At 36.5% G+C, this 19,327-nt stretch overlaps 1 pseudogene; it reads right to left on the bottom strand.

Annotated features, from left to right (window-relative positions):
- Window positions 1–368: 368 nt before the first annotated feature.
- On the bottom strand, window positions 369–1,744 carry LOC121482022 (annotated as a pseudogene).
- Between the last annotated feature and the right edge of the window lie 17,583 nt (window positions 1,745–19,327).

Here is a 19,327-nt window from a genome sequence, read left to right as displayed (position 1 = left end):
CACACACAAAAAAATGGTCCACAAAACATTCTCCTTTCCTTCTGAAGGTTTTGTGATGCATTGTTATCATTAACCAGTCTTTTACCATTAAACTTAAATGGCCAATTGACACCAACAGTTCTGAGACGTTCTTCCACCACTGATTAAGACTGGGGTGGCAGGGCAGCCCAGGTGGCTCGGTGGTTTAGCGCCTGCCTTCGGCCCAGGGCGTGATCCTGGGGACCCGGGGTCGAGTCCCACGTCGGGCTCCCCACATGGGGCCTGCTTCTCCCTCTGCCTCTCTCTCTCTCTGTGTGTGTGTCCCTCATGAATAAATAAATAAAATCTTAAAAAAAAAAGACTGGGGTGACAGGTATTGGGGATAATACTCATTTAGCTTTCCGGGCAGACTTGGTGACTTTGCCAGCTCCAGCTGCCTTCTTGTCCACTGCTTTGATGACACCCACAGCAACTGTCTGTCTCATGTCACGAACAGCAAAACGTCCCAGAGGAGGATAGTCAGAGAAGCTCTTAACACACATAGGTTTGCCAGGAACCATATCAACAATGGCAGCAGCCCCAGATTTCAAGAACTTGGGACCATCTTCCAGCTTCTTTCCACAACGACGATCTATCTTCTCCTTCAGCTCAGCAAACTTGCAAGCAGTGTGAGCTGTGTGACAATCCAGCACAGGTGCATATCCAGCACTGATTTGGTCTGGATGGTTCAGGATAATCACCTGAGCCGTGAAGCCAGCTGCTTCCATTGGTGGGTCATTTTTGCTGTCACCAGCCACATTGCCACGACGAACATCTTTGACAGATACGTTCTTGACGTTGAAGCCCACATTGTCCCCAGGAAGAGCCTCACTCAAAGCTTCATGGTGCATTTCAACAGACTTTACTTCAGTTGTAACATTGACTGGAGCACAGGTGACCACCATACCAGGCTTAAGAACACCAGTCTCCACTCGACCCACTGGGACAGTACCAATACCACCAATTTGGTAGACGTCTTGGAGAGGCAGACGCAAGGGCTTATCACTTGGATGAATTGGTGGCAGAATGCAATCCAGGGCTTCAAGCAGTGTGGTTCTGCTGGCATTCCCATCTTATCGGGTGACTTTCCATCCCTTGAACCAAGGCAGGTTAGCACTTGGCTCCAGCATGTTGTCACCATTCCAACCAGAAATTGGCACAAATACTGTGTCGGGATTGTAGCCAATTTTCTTAATGTAGGTGCTGACTTCCTTAACGATTTCCTCATATCTCTTCTGGCTGTAGGGTGGTTCAGTGGAATCCATTTGTTAACGCCAACAATTAGTTGTTTTACACCCGGTGTGTAAGCCAGAAGGGCATGCTCACGGGTCTGCCCATTCTTGGAGATACCGGCTTCAAATTCACCAACACCAGTGGCAACAATCAGGACAGAACAGTCAGCCTGAGACATGCCTGTCATCATGTTTTTGATAAAGTCTCTGTGTCCTGGGGCATCAATGATGGTCACATAATACTTGCTGGTCTCGAATTTCCACAGGGAGATAGCAATGGTGATACCACGTTCACGTTCAGCTTTCAGTTTATCCAAGACCCAGGCATACTTGAAGGAGCCTTTTCCCACCTCAGCAGCCTCCTTCTCAAATTTTTCAATAGTTCTTTTGTCGATCCCACCACATTTGTAGATCAGATGGCCAGTAGCGGTAGACTTGCCCGAATCTACGTGTCCAATGATGACAATGTTGATGTGAGAGTTTTCCTTTCCCATTTTGGTTTAGGTTTAGCGATGGTTTTCACAACACCTGTGTTCTGGCAGCAAACCCATTGAGAAAAAAGTGAATATTATTTTTCTAGCAAAGTATATGAGTTATTTAAAAATTCTGGAAGAAAATAGGTTTGGGTTTCAGATGCTTTTTCCAGGAAATATGGTATTTCAGTCTGGTGGAGGACCAAAACAAAATATTCATAATTTATTGAGTTCCTAATGTTTTCTTGTTACTTTACACAAGTTGTACCATTTAATTCACCCTCATAATGTCTCTTGCGTGAGAGGAAAATATTATCCCCTTAGAAGAGGAGGTAGAGATGCAGTCAATAAACAAATCCAGGTTTGTCTCATTGAAAGGCTACTGCTTGACAGTGGCCTCACTAACCAGGTAGAAATATTACAAGTCTAATTTTCCAAACATGTAGAAGAAGTTTTACCAGCTTTAAGTGATTTCAGTGACTTCATAATCTATATTCGGTAACATTGCAAATCTAGATGTTAGAGTTAGGGTGACCAGTAGAAACATGCAAGTCGTGGTTTGAAGACAGTTCAAGCAAGACACTTAGTCAAAGAGGCAGTTTAAAGATATGATCATGCAAACGAAGAAGCCATGATCTGTACAAGGGAGAAATACCTGGAGAGTTCATGGATTTGAGAAAGTCTTAAAGAAAAAGACTCCTGGTTTTACTCTCTGGAAATTCCATGGGCCAATAGCATCTAATCTTAAAGCCATTCCTCTTGGGTTTAAAGATCTGTCAGAGGAAACATTATCTGCTGTAAGAAAAGTGCTTGTTATCAACATAAGAACATAGAAAATATATTTGGTGATAACATTATTTCTTCTGGCTAGATACAAACTAATCTGAGAGACTTAAATGTACTATGAGATAACCTGACAATCAGGAAATGAATTACATGTTACTTGCAAACCCTGACCCACTAGAAGGATGCTCACTACAGTATCTGTCATAAATTGACATCTATTCTAAGCAAACACTTTGACACTGGGTATATTCAATAGCTAAAAAATAACTCTTTCTATTATGAGATATTGAATTTCCAGATTATGTTTCTATAATAAGTTACATTTATGTATTCATTACCTTTTACTATACTTCCAAGTGTTTGCCTTTTGAAGCTACAGAAATACCCACAGCTTTTAAATTTAGTACTTCAAAAATGGTTTTTATACATATATATCCATTTTACAACGGTTTTCTTTTTTGAGACATACTAAACAAAAAGGATCAAAGCAAAACCAAGGAATGTGCATTTAAAAAAATAAATCACAGATTCTGAGACCAACTGGTGAGGAATTAGTTATGGCTCTCCTCTTCTGCCCACCTCATTCTTTATGGAAAACTTCACTTCTTGGTTTGATCTTCTCATGACACAGAACCCAAAGGAGTTACTCTGTTGGCTGGGATGCTGATACATACTATCAACTGAAATTTGGTTTGCTGCTACAAATAAAGGAAGGTTAAATTGCAAGAAAGGTCAAAGAAAATTAATAAATGCAGGACAACTAAAGACATAGATCCATTAAAAAAATAGGTTTAATTAATTCTACTAGTTTAAACACCCTATCCAGTGAATATAATAGTTGAGGATAAGAATAGCATAAAATGAATAGTGGAGAAAGAAGTAATAAATAAAACTATATCCTCATGTAAATTTATAGATATATATCTATATTAACTGTTAGATTATATACATATATGTATTATATTATATTTACATATTGTATATACATATATATTATATATACATATTGTATATACATATATATTAAATTATATGCATTTCTATCTATTTATGGACAAATATGTAATTTTTTACTCTATTTTTACAAATTTATCTATAAGGATCATTGATGATATTTAAACATGCAATTCAGTTTCTATTCAGACCACAAGGAGTCTTGGGCCTACCAAGAGTAGACAATTGATCAACCATCATTTGCTTTGGGCTATGACTCAAAAAAATGCATTGGGATTAAATCAGCCTGTAGACTATAGCTGGGCTAGGTTTTGCATTTTATGTTTTGTTCAGGGACTCTCAAGACTTGAGTAGGGCTTAAGATGATGTTTGACATACGGCTTCGATTTTTCAAATACAATGTCCAACATGCACACACACACACACACACACACACACACAGGTGTGAATACACATACGTACACATTAGTACCTAGGACTTTATGAGTAGGAGCCAGAAAGAATAATGGGCAACAGAAATAGATCTGGAACTCCAGATATTAGAACTATTGCTATCAAACAACATTTTAACTCCTGTTAAAAAACCAGACAAGTATAAAATGGAGTCATTTATGCAAAGCTCTATATCAACAAACTGATACTTAAGATAATTACAGCTTCAACTCTTCCAAAATTAGAATCCTAAGCCAATCAATTAGAAATCACTTCATCAGGGCAGCCTGGGTGGCTCAGCCATTTAGCACCATCTTCAGGCATGATCCTGGAGACGCGGGATCAAGTGCCACATCAGGCTCCTTGCATGGAGCCTGCTCTCTCTCTGCCTGTATCTCTGCCTCTCTCTCTCTATCTCTCTCTGTCTCTCATGAATAAATACATAGAATCTTGAAAAAAAAAAGTCACTTCATCAGCACCAGGTAGATAATCTGCCCGAAAGACCCCTAATTTCCCCTAAAGGAAAGTAATCTTGCAATAATCAACCTGACTTTCATTGACTATGACTTCTTTGTTGCCACTTCTTTTTGTCTATAAAGGTCTTTCATTTTCTACTCTTTTCTATCTGCTAGACTGATGCTGTCTGATTCAAATCAATTTCTACTCAAATAAACTCTTAAAAATTTTAATACGCCTCAGTTTATCTTTTAACATTCCATCCAATATGATAAAGTCATGCTTGAAAGTTTTCAGAAGGAATAAAAACAATGAAAATTTGACATTGATTTTTTTTTAAATATAGGAACATATCTTTTAAGTTCTTAATCTCTTATAACAGTAGAAATAACAAACTGAAGAAAAAATTGTGACCTAGAAGATAGGTCAGGAGATTCTATCTAGAGTGAACCATATAAACAAAATGATGAAAAGTGTAAAAATAAATGTAAACAACACAGAGAAGAGAGTGATGAGGTCTAACAGTTAACTGAAGTTTCAGAGGAGACAAAAAGAGATGGACAAAGGAAATATTTTAAGAAAAAATAGCTGAGATATTTAGAGTTCATTGCAGACATTAATTTACATACTCAAGATGGCAAGAAAATCTCAAGGCTAGATAGATAGTTTATAGATAAATAGATAGATGATAGATATTTTATTTGTTTTAGAGAGAGAGTGTGCATTTGCACACACACAAACAGGGTGAGGGGCAGAGAGAGGAGAGAATCTCGAGCAGACTATGCACTGAGTGCAGAGTGCAATGTGGGGCTTGATCTCAGGACCTCAAGGATATATTTTTTAAAATCCATGCTTAAACATGTAATTGTGAAAGTGAAAAACAAGAGAAACAAAATTAAAGGCACAGAAAAATAAATCATTTTCAATTTTAACAAAAGTGGGATTAATAAAGGAAAGACAGACTTATACTACCTTCTCAACAGCAGTAATGGAAATCATAAGACAATAAAATGATGCCATTAGTATGAGGAGAGCAAACTGTTCCAAAATTAGAACTGTATCATAAATGAAAGAAAAGAATTTCAAAAATGAAAGCCGACTAAAGACTCTATCAAGCAATTGAAACTGAGAAAGTTTGCCACCAGCAGAATAACATAGAAGTCCAATGATTATTCTTTAGGCAAAAAGATAATGAATTCCAGAATGAAGGTCAGAGTTGTAACAGGGAATGAAGATAAAACAAATTTGTGGTTATATTTAAGTGAACTTTGCATAAAGCAATAACAATACAATACTGGCTTTAAAAATTCATTGAGGGCAGCCCAGGTGGCTCAGCGGTTTAGCACTGCCTTCAGCCCAGGGTGTGACCCTGGAGACCCGGGATCGAGTCCCATGTTGGGCTCCCTGTGTGGAGCCTGCTTCTCCCTCTGCCTGTGTCTCTGCACCTCTCTCTCTGTGTCTCTCATGAATAAATAAATAAAATCTTTTAAAAAAAATTCATTGAAATGGAATTCAACTACACTACAAGAATACATCCTAAGAAAGTAAACTCAGTTATAGTACTCTAAAGACCTACATTTTCAGTTAGAATAATAGATATCTTCATTAAAAACTTTCTTAAGTATCATTTTGAAAATTTCAAGATATCTATCCACTCAAATATATAAGTAAATATGTTATTAAATAATTACATTGCATTCATATTAAGAGACAGAGGATGGCTCAGTTACCTGAGCCTCTGGCTCTTGGTTTTGGTTCAGGTTATGTCTTGAGATTGTGGGATTGAGCCCTGTAATGGGCTCCATGTGAAGCCTCGAGTTTGCTTGAGATTGTCTCCCTCTCCTTCTGTCCCTACTCCAACTCATGTTCTCGCTCTATAAAATTAATGAAGAACAGCTTTTTTAAAAAAGAGATACGGGACACCTGGGTGGCTCAGTAGTTGAGCATCTGCCTTTGGCTCAGCACGTGATCCTGGAGTCCCAGGAGCAAGTCCCACATTGGGCTCTCCCAGGGGAACCTGCTTCTCTCTCTGCCTATGTCTCTGCCTCTCTCTCTCTGTGTATCTTATGAATAAATAAAATCTTTTGAGAGAGAGAGAGAGAGAGAGAGAGAGAGAGAGAGAGAGAGAGAGAGAGAGAGAAAAAATAAAACAAGTACAAAATAAGTTAAAATAAAAAATGAAAAGAAAGAGGTGAGAGAGGTCCAAAGAAGAAGCAAGACAAAGAAAACATAAGTAATTAAAGAAAGTATAAATGGATAAACTTCTCTGGCAACAAAATAAATCTTGGCAGAGTAGGTGAAAATCAAACCATAATGTCCTATTGATAAAAGATGACTATATGATATAATATTGCAAAAAGTAATACTAGGCACATTCTAGACAAAAGCATATGAGTGTACCTATATTAATATTAGACAAAGTAGACTTTCAGAAAAAGTAATACTACAAATATGATCACTTTGTAAAGGTATCAGGATGGTAATTTTAAATGTGTGTATATAGAATTATATGGCCTCAAAAGCATAAAGAATAAAACTGACAATCAATGACAGATTCATCTACATCAGCTCACATTAACTCTCTAAAGGATCAGTAGGACAAGTAGGGAATATTCTCAAGAGTAAAGAGTCAACACAAATAGAAAATATGAATTAACATATGGAATTTAGAACTCAAGAGCTGGATTAAAATTATGTCAGTTTTTCTGACAATAATGCAAAAAATCCTGGAAATCAATAACAAAGGTGTAAAGGTTAACCCAGTTCATATTCAGACATTAAAACATAAATAAATAATGTGCCAAATAAAATTATATAGAAAATGAAAAATAATCAATGCTTAATAAACAGAATGATTAATACTGAAAAACTGAATATCAAAAGTAAAATGAATGAGAAGTGCTTGCATTTCTCAGTTGGTTAAGTGACTGACTTTTGATGATCTCAGGGTCATGAGAAAGAACCTCATATCAGGCTCCACGATGATTGCGGAGCCTGCTTGAGATTCTCTCTGTCCCTCCTCCTCTGCTCTTCCCCACTTGGTCTGTCTCTCTGTACTTCTCTAAAAATTAAAAAAAAAAAAAAAAAAAAAAAAAAATTAGAAAACCAAAAAAAAAAAAAAAAAAAAAAATGTATAGCTAATGATATATTTAGAGGAAAATATATATCCTTAAGGGCATATATTAGAAACAATGAATACCAATGACAATACTTATAAAAAATATATACCAATAAATTGCAAAAAATTAGCTAAATATATCAAAATAACATAAAAGGAAGATATTATTAAGATAACATTAAACATGATATATAGAGGGAATCTATATAAAAGTTAGTTTTTCAAGAGATTAACATAACTAATACATCTAAAATCTGATCAAAATAAAGAGGAGAAACAGAAAGAAAAACAGAGAGAGAGAGGAGAGTGAGAAGGAAACCAGAGAAGATTGTACTACTACTCTAGTTCCGCAGAATTAAAGTCATAGGAGGATATTACAAATAAATCTATAACAAAATTTGCAAATGCTTATGAAATGCACAAGTTGCTAGAATAATATCATTTACCAAAATTGACACAAAAAGAGAAATTCTGAATGGTCATATAATAATGGAAATGCTGCTTTATGAATGAAAATCATTCTATAAAGATTTTTCAGGCTTAGCTGAATTTACTAGTAAAACCATCAAATTGTAAAGTGATAAATTAATTTTAAACTAATTCTTGTAAGAAAAAAAGGAAAATGTAAACTTCAGATCATCTATGAGGCTAATAACTCTCAAGGAGTTCCTCAAGGAGTTCCTCAAAATAAATATGAGGAAATCAGCATGAAAAAGAGAAAATATTGGCCCATCTCATTATCGAAAAAGTATTTTAAAATCCTAAAAAAAAAAATTAGCTAACTAAATGGTTTAATATATAAAAATAAGAGTGAACACAAGTGCCATTATAAAACACACTGATATAATTGACTATATTTGTGTTCCTAATGATAAAATGATGAGAAGATGATATAAATCACCTGGCACTGGAACAAGTAAACAAACCCCTATTCCATCCACTCATGTGACAGAAAGCAGTATAGAGAGTCTTTCCCTTAAATATTTGCAGTATGTAAAACTATAGGATTCATCTCTTGGGCAGTTGCTTCAGGTCTACAGAACCACTGGAAAAAAAATTTCAGTCAATTGAAACCATTAACCACTTAATATGAATGCATTTATAAAAAAATCACTTGTAGAAATAGGGTACAAAATGAAGAACAAGTTGTGGACAAAGCAGAAAGAAAATTCAGAAAGGTGCAGACTTAGGAGTAGGAAAGTGTAGGAGCCTGTTATCGACCTATGGAGGGACATTGGGAGACTTGGAGTCTCAGTGTGCTGCAGACTAAGGGGTCAGTGGGTCATTCAAGACTCTGTTGAAGGAATAGGATGCAGGATGACACCTTTAAGTCAACATAATGCTTTTTATAAATGATGGTTCTGACCTTGGTATTGGATGTGGTCTTTGAAAGTTAATATTATGCAGTTAAAGGGAATAACTGGTTAATTCTTTAAGTTGCAGTGCCTGGTGCTTTATATGCATTATTTATTTAAATCTTCACAGTAACACTGGATGTTTTAATTTTACAGGTGAGGAAATCAAGTTTAAAAAAGATCTTCCAGCATGTCCAATATCACACAATTTAATAGCTAGAAGAACGGGGATTTCAAACTAGGTCTCTCTTTCTAAGGCTTACGTTCATACATCTACCTGACAAAGTGATACATCTACCTGACACCTGGCACGAAAAAAAAAAAAAAAAAACCCTTTAATGGCGATGAGGATGTAGCCATGACTACTGCTTTGCTAAGTGATGCCTGTTAGAATTTCATATCTGCATTTTTTCACTTGTGATGTGGAGTCATTGGCCCCAGTCCTTTTTACATAGAGCTGTTAAGACTAATTAGATATGTTTATAAGACTCCTTTAGCTCCTTGGAGAAGGTTTTTATATAAATCCCAGACATTATTATTCAAACAATATTGCAACTCGATGCAGATTAATTTTGAAAAATCACTCAGACAACGGTCTATCAGCTCAATGGACAATAACAAAAGTAATATGTTTATCTTTTATTCTTATCTTAACTCCAATCTTAATTATGTAACGCTGCAGGAAAGGCAAAACATAGCCTCCTTACTGAATATTAAATGTCTTTGCTTGCTTGACTTTGAGTACCTGCTTGGATAGCATAACTTCTTGAAAATTAAGTAGCTAAATTACTTGAGGTGAGTTAAGATAAACAGCTTCTACCTAGAAGGAAAAAAAAATTGTTAATCAGAAAAATGCCTTCTGCCATCTTTCCCTTTCTATCCCTCTGCAAAAATCTTGCCCACCTCCAAAATCTTCTTCATCAAAGTCTTTTGTGTCTACCTTAGGCACTCTGAGTTTTCTTTCTTCTGAACTCAAGCACAGTGGGTGAGTTCCTTCAGATACTGCAGGGACAGTAATTTCTGTACAATGATGAAGAATTGGGCTAAAATACAATGGAAAGAACACTTTCTGTTCATTTCCTTTTGTGAACACATAGACTGCCACCAGGCTGTCTCTATTCAATGTTATAGAATGAAGGTAAGTGGACCCTGAAGCCTAGAGTCCTTTTTCAAATGAATCTTTGCCATCATAAATTATAAGAAACAATAATACTCAATCTCTTTGTAGATCCTTGAAAACTATCAGAGATTTTACTATTTTGAGAATTATTTATTTTTTTTTGAAGATTTTATTCACTTATTCATGAGAGACACACAGAGAGAGGCACATAGGCAGAAGGAGAGCAGGCTCCTTGCCGAGGGCCTGATGTGGGACTCCATCCTGGACCCCGGGATCACGCCCTGAGCCAAAGGCAAATGCTCAACCTCTGAGCCAACCAGGCGTCCCAAGAATTATTTATTCTGAATATCACTTTCTAAAGCCACTAACTGCCACACATAAGCACATTTCTAGACTAGATATTGTTTATTTTGACCTCCATAGTCTGTGTGTGTTTTAACATTTGTCTATATAACCTGCCGGATTTCAAGGGTCATAAGGAACAATTATTTTCTACACTAACCCATAGAAAGTGAACACGAATGAATGAGTAAATAAGATGTCTAAATGCCTTATTGTCTTACAGAATTACCTTCCAGTCTTAAAGACGTAGGTACAGTCTCAAAACTCACTTCTTCATGGATAACTTTTGTAATACTGACAGAAAAGAATTAAAAAATAATACTTAATGATTAGGGGAATACAAGGAGTTTTGTAATTAGTTGTTTAGTTTTTTTGTCTCATAGCAGATTTTATTTAACTATGTATGAAATTAAGAATCCCTATATTTTAGGGCTTGAAAAGTTAAATTTTATAAATAGTTGGGCTTTGATTCCCTTTTATATTTTTGCAGTGTTAATATTCTTTACTTTTTGAGTAGGCAATACATTTACAAGGCTCAAAATTCATATATATATATATATATATATATATATATATATATATATATATATATAATCAGTGAAAAATTTCCCTCCCATATCTCTGGCTCCTAGCTCGGTTCTCTTCTCCACAGATTAAAACAAACAAACAAACAAACAAACAAACAAAAAACAGCAAAAAACCCTTGTGTTTCTTTATCTATTCATCTGATGATGGATACTTAGGTTGTTTCCATATTTAGTTACTTTGAATAATGTGCAATAAGATGGAGTGCTGATATTTTTTGATATTCTGTTTACATTTCCTTTCAATACACAGAAGTGGGATTGGATTGGTGAATCATATGGTAGTTCTATTTTTAATTTTTTGAGGAAATTCCATACTGTTTCCCACAGAGGCTGAACCAATTTATATTCCCACCAACAGTGCATAAGAATTCACTTTCCTTCACATTCTTGCCAACACTGTTATTTCTTGTCCTTTTATAATAACCATTCTAATAAGTGTGAGGTGATATCTCATTGTAGTTTTGATTTTTCGTTTCCCTGATGGTTAGTGATGTTGTTGAACATTTTTCCATGTGCATGTTGGCCATTTGTATGTCTTCTTTAGAAAAAAATGTCTATTCAGAACTTCTGCTCATATTTAAATCAGATTTTATTAAAAATATTTTATTTTTAGAGAGAGGGAAAGCATGCCTGTAAGCAATGAAGAGGCAGAGAGAGAGAGGGAGAAGAGAATCTCAAGTAGACTCCCCACTGAGTGCAAAGCTGGACACAAGGCTTGATTATTAATTAATTAATGTAGAGCATCATACTGACTGATACATGAATGTTGAACAACCCTTGCATCCTAGGGATAAATCTGGCTTGATCATGGTGTATGATCATTTTAATGTGTTGCTGAAATCAGTTTGCTAATACTTATTAGTAATTTTGCACACATTTTCATTAAGGTTATTATTTTATTGTTTTCTTGTAACAATCTTGTCCGGCTTTGATATCAAGATAGCCCAGGTCTTGTAAAATGATATTAGGGGAATTATCTTCTCTTCAGGTTTTTTAGGAGACTTTGAAAAGGATTGACATATCCTTTAAAAAATGTTTGGTAGAATTCACAATTAAAACCATTTATTCCTGGGCTTTGCTGTGTTAAAAGTTTTTTGATTACTGATTCAATCCCCTTACTTGTTATTAGTGTGTTCAGATTATTCATTATTTCTTCTTGGTAGATTGTGTATATCTAGGAATGTATCAATCTCTTCTAGTTTATCCTATTTGTTGACATATAATGGTTCATGGTTGTCTCTTTTTTTTTAATTTTTATTTATTTATTCATGAGAGACACAGAGAGAGGCAGAGAAAAAGGCAGAGGTAGAAGCAGGCTCCATGCAGGGAGCCTGACGTGGGACTCAATCCCGGGTCTCCAGGATCACACCCCAGGCTGAAGGAGGCACTAAACCACTGAGCCACCGGGGCTGCCCCATGGTTGTCTCTTATAATCCTATTCATTTATATATCAATTGTAATTTCTCCTTTTTCCATTTATGATTTTACTCATTTGAGTTTTCTGCCCCCCGCCTTTTTTCTTGAGGTAATCTAGCTAAAGTTTTGTCAATTTTGCATTCTTTTCAGTAAATAGGATTTTGATTTTGTTGTTGATCTCTTCTATTGGTTTTCTGGTCTCTCTTTTCTTTTCTTTTTCTTTTTTTTAAAGATTTTATTTATTTATTCATGAGAGACACAAATAGAAAGAGAGAGGCAGAGACCCAGACAGAGGAGAAGCAGGCTCCATGCAGGAAGCCTGATGTGGAGCTCCATCCCGGGACTCCAGGATCACGCCCTGGGTGGAAGGCAGGCACCAAACCGCTGAGCCACCCAGGGATCCCTGGTCTCTATTTTCATTCTGATCTTACTTGATTCCTTCCTTCTGCTATTTTAGGGCTTAATTTGCCCTTTTTCTTTTCTAATTCTAATTCTTTGAGTGTAAAATGTAGTTTATATTTTAGACCTTTCATTTTTCTTAATATATGCCTCAATCATTACAAACCTCCTTCTAAGAACTACTTTTGCAGCATCCTATAGGTTTTAGTGTGTTGTGTTTTAATTCTCATTTGTTTCAAGATTATATATATATATATATATATATATATATATATATATATAATTTCCCTTTTGATTTATTATTTGACCCATTTATCATTTGGATGTAATGTTTATTTTCCCATTGGGACTTTCTCCAGTGTTCTTTTTTTCATTTTCTATGAATTTAATCTTCTTAAATTTGTTGACTTGTTTGGTGGCCTGTATGACCTACATGGAAAATGTTCCAGGTGCACTTGAGAAAAGTATGTGTCATGTTCCTATTAAATCTGTTATGTTCCTAATATGTTTATTGGATCCATTTGGTTCAAATCCAAGGTTTCCTTGTTGATTTTCTGTCTGGATGATCTATACATTTCTGAAAGTGGACTATTGGATTCCCCTATTATTGTATTTTTGTCCATTTCTCCCTTCAGATTTATTGGTATTTGCTTAATATATGCAAATGCTCCAATGTTAGGTGCACGCACATTTATCCCTGATATATCTTCTTGATGAGTTAACACAATTTTCATTATAATGATAATATAATTGTCTCTTTTGCTATTTGGGGCTTGAAGTATATATTTTTTTCAGATACAAATATAGCCATGTTCACTTTTATTCCCCACTTGCACGGAATATTTTTGTAATCTCCTCACTTTGGCCTATGTTACCTTTTAAGCTGGACTGAGTCTCTTGCAGACAGACTAGACTTGAATTTTTTTATTTATTTTTTAATCATCCAGCTGCACTGTGGGTTTTTTTTTATTATTATAGAAGCCAATCCATTATATTTAGAGTAACTATTCCTAGGTAAGGATTACTAATGCCCTTTTAATAATTGCTTTCTGGCCATTTTGCAGTTCTGGTATTCCTTTTCTCCTCTCTTTCTACCTACGTTGGTGAATTGGTGATTTTTTTGTTGTATTGTACTCTGATTCCCTTCTCTTTACCTTTTTGAATCTATTACAGATATTTTCCTTGTGGATACCATGAGGCTTACTTATAAACATCTTATAAATATATTGTGCTGATAGCAGCTTAAATTTGATTACATAGAAATGATATATCTTTATACTCTATTTTATGCTTTTTTCTTAAAGATTTTATGTATTTATTCATGAATGACACCAAGAGAGAGGCAGAGACATAGGCAGAGGGAGAAAAAGTTTCCCTGAGGGGGAGCCCAAAGCGGGACTTTATCCCAGGAACCTGGGACCATGCCCTGAGCCAAAGCCAGATGCTCAACTGCTGAGCCACTGAGGTGTCCCTCCCGTTTTACATTTTCAATGTCATAATTTACTTCTTTTTATATTTTGTATTCATTACCAACATATAGTAGATACAGTTATTTTTAATTCTCATTTCCTTGAACTTGAACTTTATACAATGGTTAAGTATTCATTACAATATTCTATTATAGAACTGGAGTTTTCTAAATTTTATTACATATTTTCACTTTTACCAATATGTTGCATTTTTTTTTATGTTTTCATGTTACTAATTAACATCTTTTCAACTCAACTTGAAGAATTTCTTTCTTCAGCTCTTGTAAGGCAGATATAGTGGTGATGAACTCCTCAGCTTTTTGACTGGACAAGCCTTTATTTCTTCTTCATATCTAATGAATAATTTTGCCAGATAAAATATTCCTAGCTAGAATTTATTTTTCCTTTCAGCGCTTTGAAAATAAATCACTCTGTTTTCTCCTTTGCCTGTAAGGTTTCTGCTGAGAAATCTCCTGATAGCTTAATGGGGGTCGTTTGTGGGTTACAATTTTATTTCTCTTGTTGCTTTCAGGATTTTTTAAATCTTTGATTTTGACTTTTTTTATTTTGACATTTTTATTATAATGTGCCCTGGAGAAAATTATTTTGGATTCAAATAATGAAATGATCTATTAATTGGATAAATTTGGGTGTCCAAGTCTTTCCCCAGGATTGGTAAGTACTTAACCATTATTTCTTTAAACAAACTTTTTGGCTCCTCTCCTTGTCTTCTCCTTTTAGAGCACTAACCATTCTGACATTTTTCTTTTAATTGTGTTCCATGATTATGTAGACTTCCTTCACTCTTTTTCTTTGTTCTCCTTTATTGAGTCATTTCTAAGTGCCAGCCCTCTAATTCACTGATTCTATCTTCTGTTTGATCTATTTTGATTGTAATGCTCTATATTGCATTTTTCATTTTTGCTATTAAATTCTTCAGCTCTTCAGAATTTCTGTTTGGTTCCTTTATATGATTTCTAAGTCTTTGTAAAATTTCTTATTTTGTTCATGCATTTTTCCCTTGATTTTGTTGAATTGTGTTTCTGTTTGGTTTTTGTAGCTCACTGAGTTTCTTCAATACAATGATTTTGAATTATTGCTTAAATACATTGCAGATTTCTTTGTATTGGGTTCTTTACTGGAAAATCATGGTTAAATCCCTTTCACGAAGATGGCGCCAAAGGTGAAGAAGGTAGCCCCTGCCCCTCCCAAAGCTGAAGCCAAAGCAAAGGCTTTGAAAGTTAAGAAAGCAGTGCTGAAAGGTGTGCACAGTCACAAAAAAAAGAAGATACGTATGTCACCTACATTCCCACGACCCAAGACTCTGCGTTTCTGAAGGCAGCCCAAATATCCTTGAAAGAGCGCCCCCAGGAGAAACAAGCTTGATCACTATGCCATCATCAAGTTCCTCCTACTACTGAATCAACCATAAAGAAAATAGAAGAAAACAACACACTTGTGTTCATTGTGGATGTCAAGGCCAATAAGCACCAGATCAAACAGGCTGTGAAGAAGCTCTATGACATTGATGTGGCTAAGGTCAACACCTTGATCAGATTGGAATCATCTAAACTGAGTCCACCGGCTATAAATCTAAATATAAATTTTTTCACCAAAAAAAAAAAAAAGAAGAAGAAGAAGGAGAAGAAAATAATGGTTATCTTTTGGTGGTGCCATGCTTCCTTCATTCAGCATGTTCCTTGGAGTTTTGTATGGATATTGTTACATTTGAAGTAGCTGTTCCTTCTCTAATCTTTACTAGTTGCCGTCAGGTGGGAGATATGTTTTGTTGGTTCTGCATTTATCTGAGGCTTTCTCTGGTTTTTTATTGATACACCTGTTTCCATGCTTTTTTGCTCCCTCTTGTGGCAGAATTCTTTTTTTTTTTTTTCCCTGTGGCCAAGACGCACATGAGAAAATGCTCTGCATCACTTGTAAATCAAAACCACAATGAGATACCACCTCACACCAGTGAGAATGGGAAAAATTAACAAGGCAGGAAACCACAAATGTTGGAGAGGTTGCGGAGAAAAGGGGACCCTCTTACACTGTTGGTGGGAATGTGAACTGGTGCAGCCACTCTGGAAAACTGTGTGGAGGTTCCTCAAAGAGATAAAAATAGACCTGCCCTATGACCCAGCAATTGCCCTGCTGGGGATTTACCCCAAAGATACAGATGCAGTGAAACGCCGGGACACCTGCACCCCGATGTTTCTAGCAGCAATGTCCACAATAGCCAAACTGTGGAAGGAGCCTCGGTGTCCACCGAAAGATGATGGATAAAGAAGATGTGGCCTCCATATACAAGGGAATATTCCTCAGCCGTTAGAAACGACAAATACCCACCATTTGCTTCAAGGTGGATGGAACTGGAGGGTATTATGCTGAGTGAAGTAAGTCAATCGGAGAAGGACAAACATTATATGGTCTCATTCATTGGGGGAATATAAATAATTTTGTGCCAGAATTCTTAAGCTTGGATATCTGGAAACCTCTGTTTTCCTAACGGTGGTGCTACAGTTGAAGTTTTAATTTTGCTCACTTGCCTGATCCACTTCCTCTTTCCTGAAGCTCGTTCTTTCTCACTAGTGCCCTTGAAACATCACGAAAGGAGCTGGCCACATATCGAGGGGTAGGTGTGGGCTTAGCACATATGGGCCAGTTGGGTGAATCCTGTAATATTTTTCCAACAGCTCATGGCCAGGCTTCCTGTTGGGGTCCTGAACATGGTCAGCGGGAACTGAATCCGTTTAATGCCCTTTCACTTTCTTATCTGCCTTTTCTCTCATACTCTTCCTCCTCCGAGTCATGGAGATCTCAACTCAATACTCTGATAGAGAAATCATTTTCTCTAGTAGTATCCTGCATAGCTGGGGAAGTAGAGCATTTGCTCACCGTCTCCTTTCTCCCAATAGGAGATGTTACCACAGGTTAGTTCAGCTCACACTGTGCCACCTTAGGGTATGGGACCTGCTGAAAAATTCCTCTTACCTTCTCCAGTACATCCAAACTTTTTTTGTGTGTGTTTTAGGTTTTTGTTGTGGTGGTTTTGGTTTGGTCTTAGTTTCCAACAGAGTACTGGAATCTCTCTTCTTGAAACTTGGACTTTGTGAAGGCTATCTCCTCTGGGGCACCAGCTTAAGTCTGCTCTCCAGGAGCTTCCTATTCACAGCTGATGAAGCCTGGTCATAAGCTCCTGTTATTCCCCTGACTGTACTGATGTCTGTCTGCCAATCATCTGATGCACAGGTGGGTAAGATTCTTCTTGGATTCCTTTGTATATGGTGCCACAGTTTCCACAGAGACACTTTTGTTCGTGGATGAATGATGAATATAAGTTGTGAAAAAGAGGGAAATCTTATTTTGCCATGATGCTGACATTGATATATATATATATATATATATATATATATATATATATATTTAATTAAGAAGTCTCCACTCCCAGTGTGGCCAAGTGTGGCCCAGTGTGGGGCTTGAACTCATGATATGAGATCAAGAACTGAGATGAGATCAAAAGTTGGACTCTTAACCAACTGAAACACCCAGGCACTCCCTCACATTGTTTTTTTTTTTTTTTATTTATGATAGTCACACACACACAGAGAGAGAGAGAGAGAGAGGCAGGGACACAGGCAGAGGGAGAAGCAGGCTCCATGCACCGGGAGCCCGACGTGGGATTCGATCCCGGGTCTCCAGGATCGCGCCCTGGGCCAAAGGCAGGCGCCAAACCGCTGCGCCACCCAGGGATCCCCAACATTGGCTTTCAACTTGACTATTTCTCTATTTGTTATACTTATCTCTATGTAACATTTATTTGATAATTTGATCTGTATGCTTCCTCTAAAATTTATTTCCAAATATCACTTATAATTTCTTACTAAAATTAAATTTGTAAAGATTTTATTTATTTATTTATGAGAGACAGAGAGAGAGACAGAGACATAGGCAGAGGGAGAAGCAGGGTTCTCACAGGGAGCCTGTGTGGGAACTTGATCCCAGGACCCAGGATCATGCTCTGAGCCAAAGGCAGACACTTGACCGCTGAGCCACCCAGGCATCTGTGATTTATTACTAAAATTAATTTAAAAGTGTTATCAAGTTTCTTAGTTCTTTATATTTATAGTCTTATATATCTTTACAGTTTTCTGAACACATGGGACTAGGTATTATGGTACATGTTCTATATAATGCTTCGCAAAATGTGTAGCAGTAATAAATTTATTTTTAAAACTTCCAGGAGGGTTCCCCTTCCTCCAGCCACTGGAAAACTGTGTGGAGGTTCCTCAAAGAGTTAAAAATAGATCTGCCCTAGGACCCAGCAATTGCCCTGCTGGGGATTTACCCCAAAGAAACAGATGCAGTGAAACACCAGGACACCTGCGCCCCGATGTTTCTAGCTGCAATGTCCACAATAGCCATACTATGGAAGGAGCCTCGGTGTCCATCGAAAGATGATGGATAAAGAAGATGTGGTTTATGTATACAATGGAATATTCCTCAGCCATTAGAAACGACAAATATCCACCATTTGCTTCGACGTGGATGGAACTGGAGGGTATTATGCTGAGTGAAATAAGTCCATCGGAGAAGGACAAACAAACATTATATGGTCTCATTCATTTGGGGAATATAAAAAACAGTGAAAGGGAATAAAGGGGAAAGGAGAGAAAATGAGTGGGAAATGTCAGTGAGGATGACAGAACATGAGAGACTCTTAACTCTAGGAAATGAACAAGGGGTAGTGGAAGGGGAGGTGGGATGAGGGTTGGAATGACTTGGTGATGGGCACTGTGGGGGGCACTTGATGGGATGAGCACTGGGTGTTATGCTATATGTTGGCAAATTGAACTCCAATAAAACAAAAACGAAAACAAAATTTCAAGGAGCTTTGTAAACTGACTAGAGGGCAGTGTGAGAGCTCCAAAAATTTAGAGAATATGTTATTGGAAAGAATGAATAGGATAAAGAGAATTAGATCACATATTTCTTAAATCTCCATTACTAGTAGTATGTTCTATAGCTAATTAGCTGGAGTTTTAAAATGTATTATCCTGGTTCACTGTCAGTTTTATAAAGAAAATATTGTATTACTAACCTAGTTGTGGTATCCATACCCTTCTTGATTATATCAATTTCAATCATTCACCTTTCCAGTGATTACCAAGAT

The sequence above is a fragment of the Vulpes lagopus genome, chromosome 24 (genome assembly GCF_018345385.1).
Source record: "Vulpes lagopus strain Blue_001 chromosome 24, ASM1834538v1, whole genome shotgun sequence".
NCBI classification, from domain to species: Eukaryota; Metazoa; Chordata; class Mammalia; order Carnivora; family Canidae; genus Vulpes; species Vulpes lagopus.
Note: the sequence above shows the minus strand (reverse complement) of the source record. Positions and strands in the feature narration are given on the sequence as shown.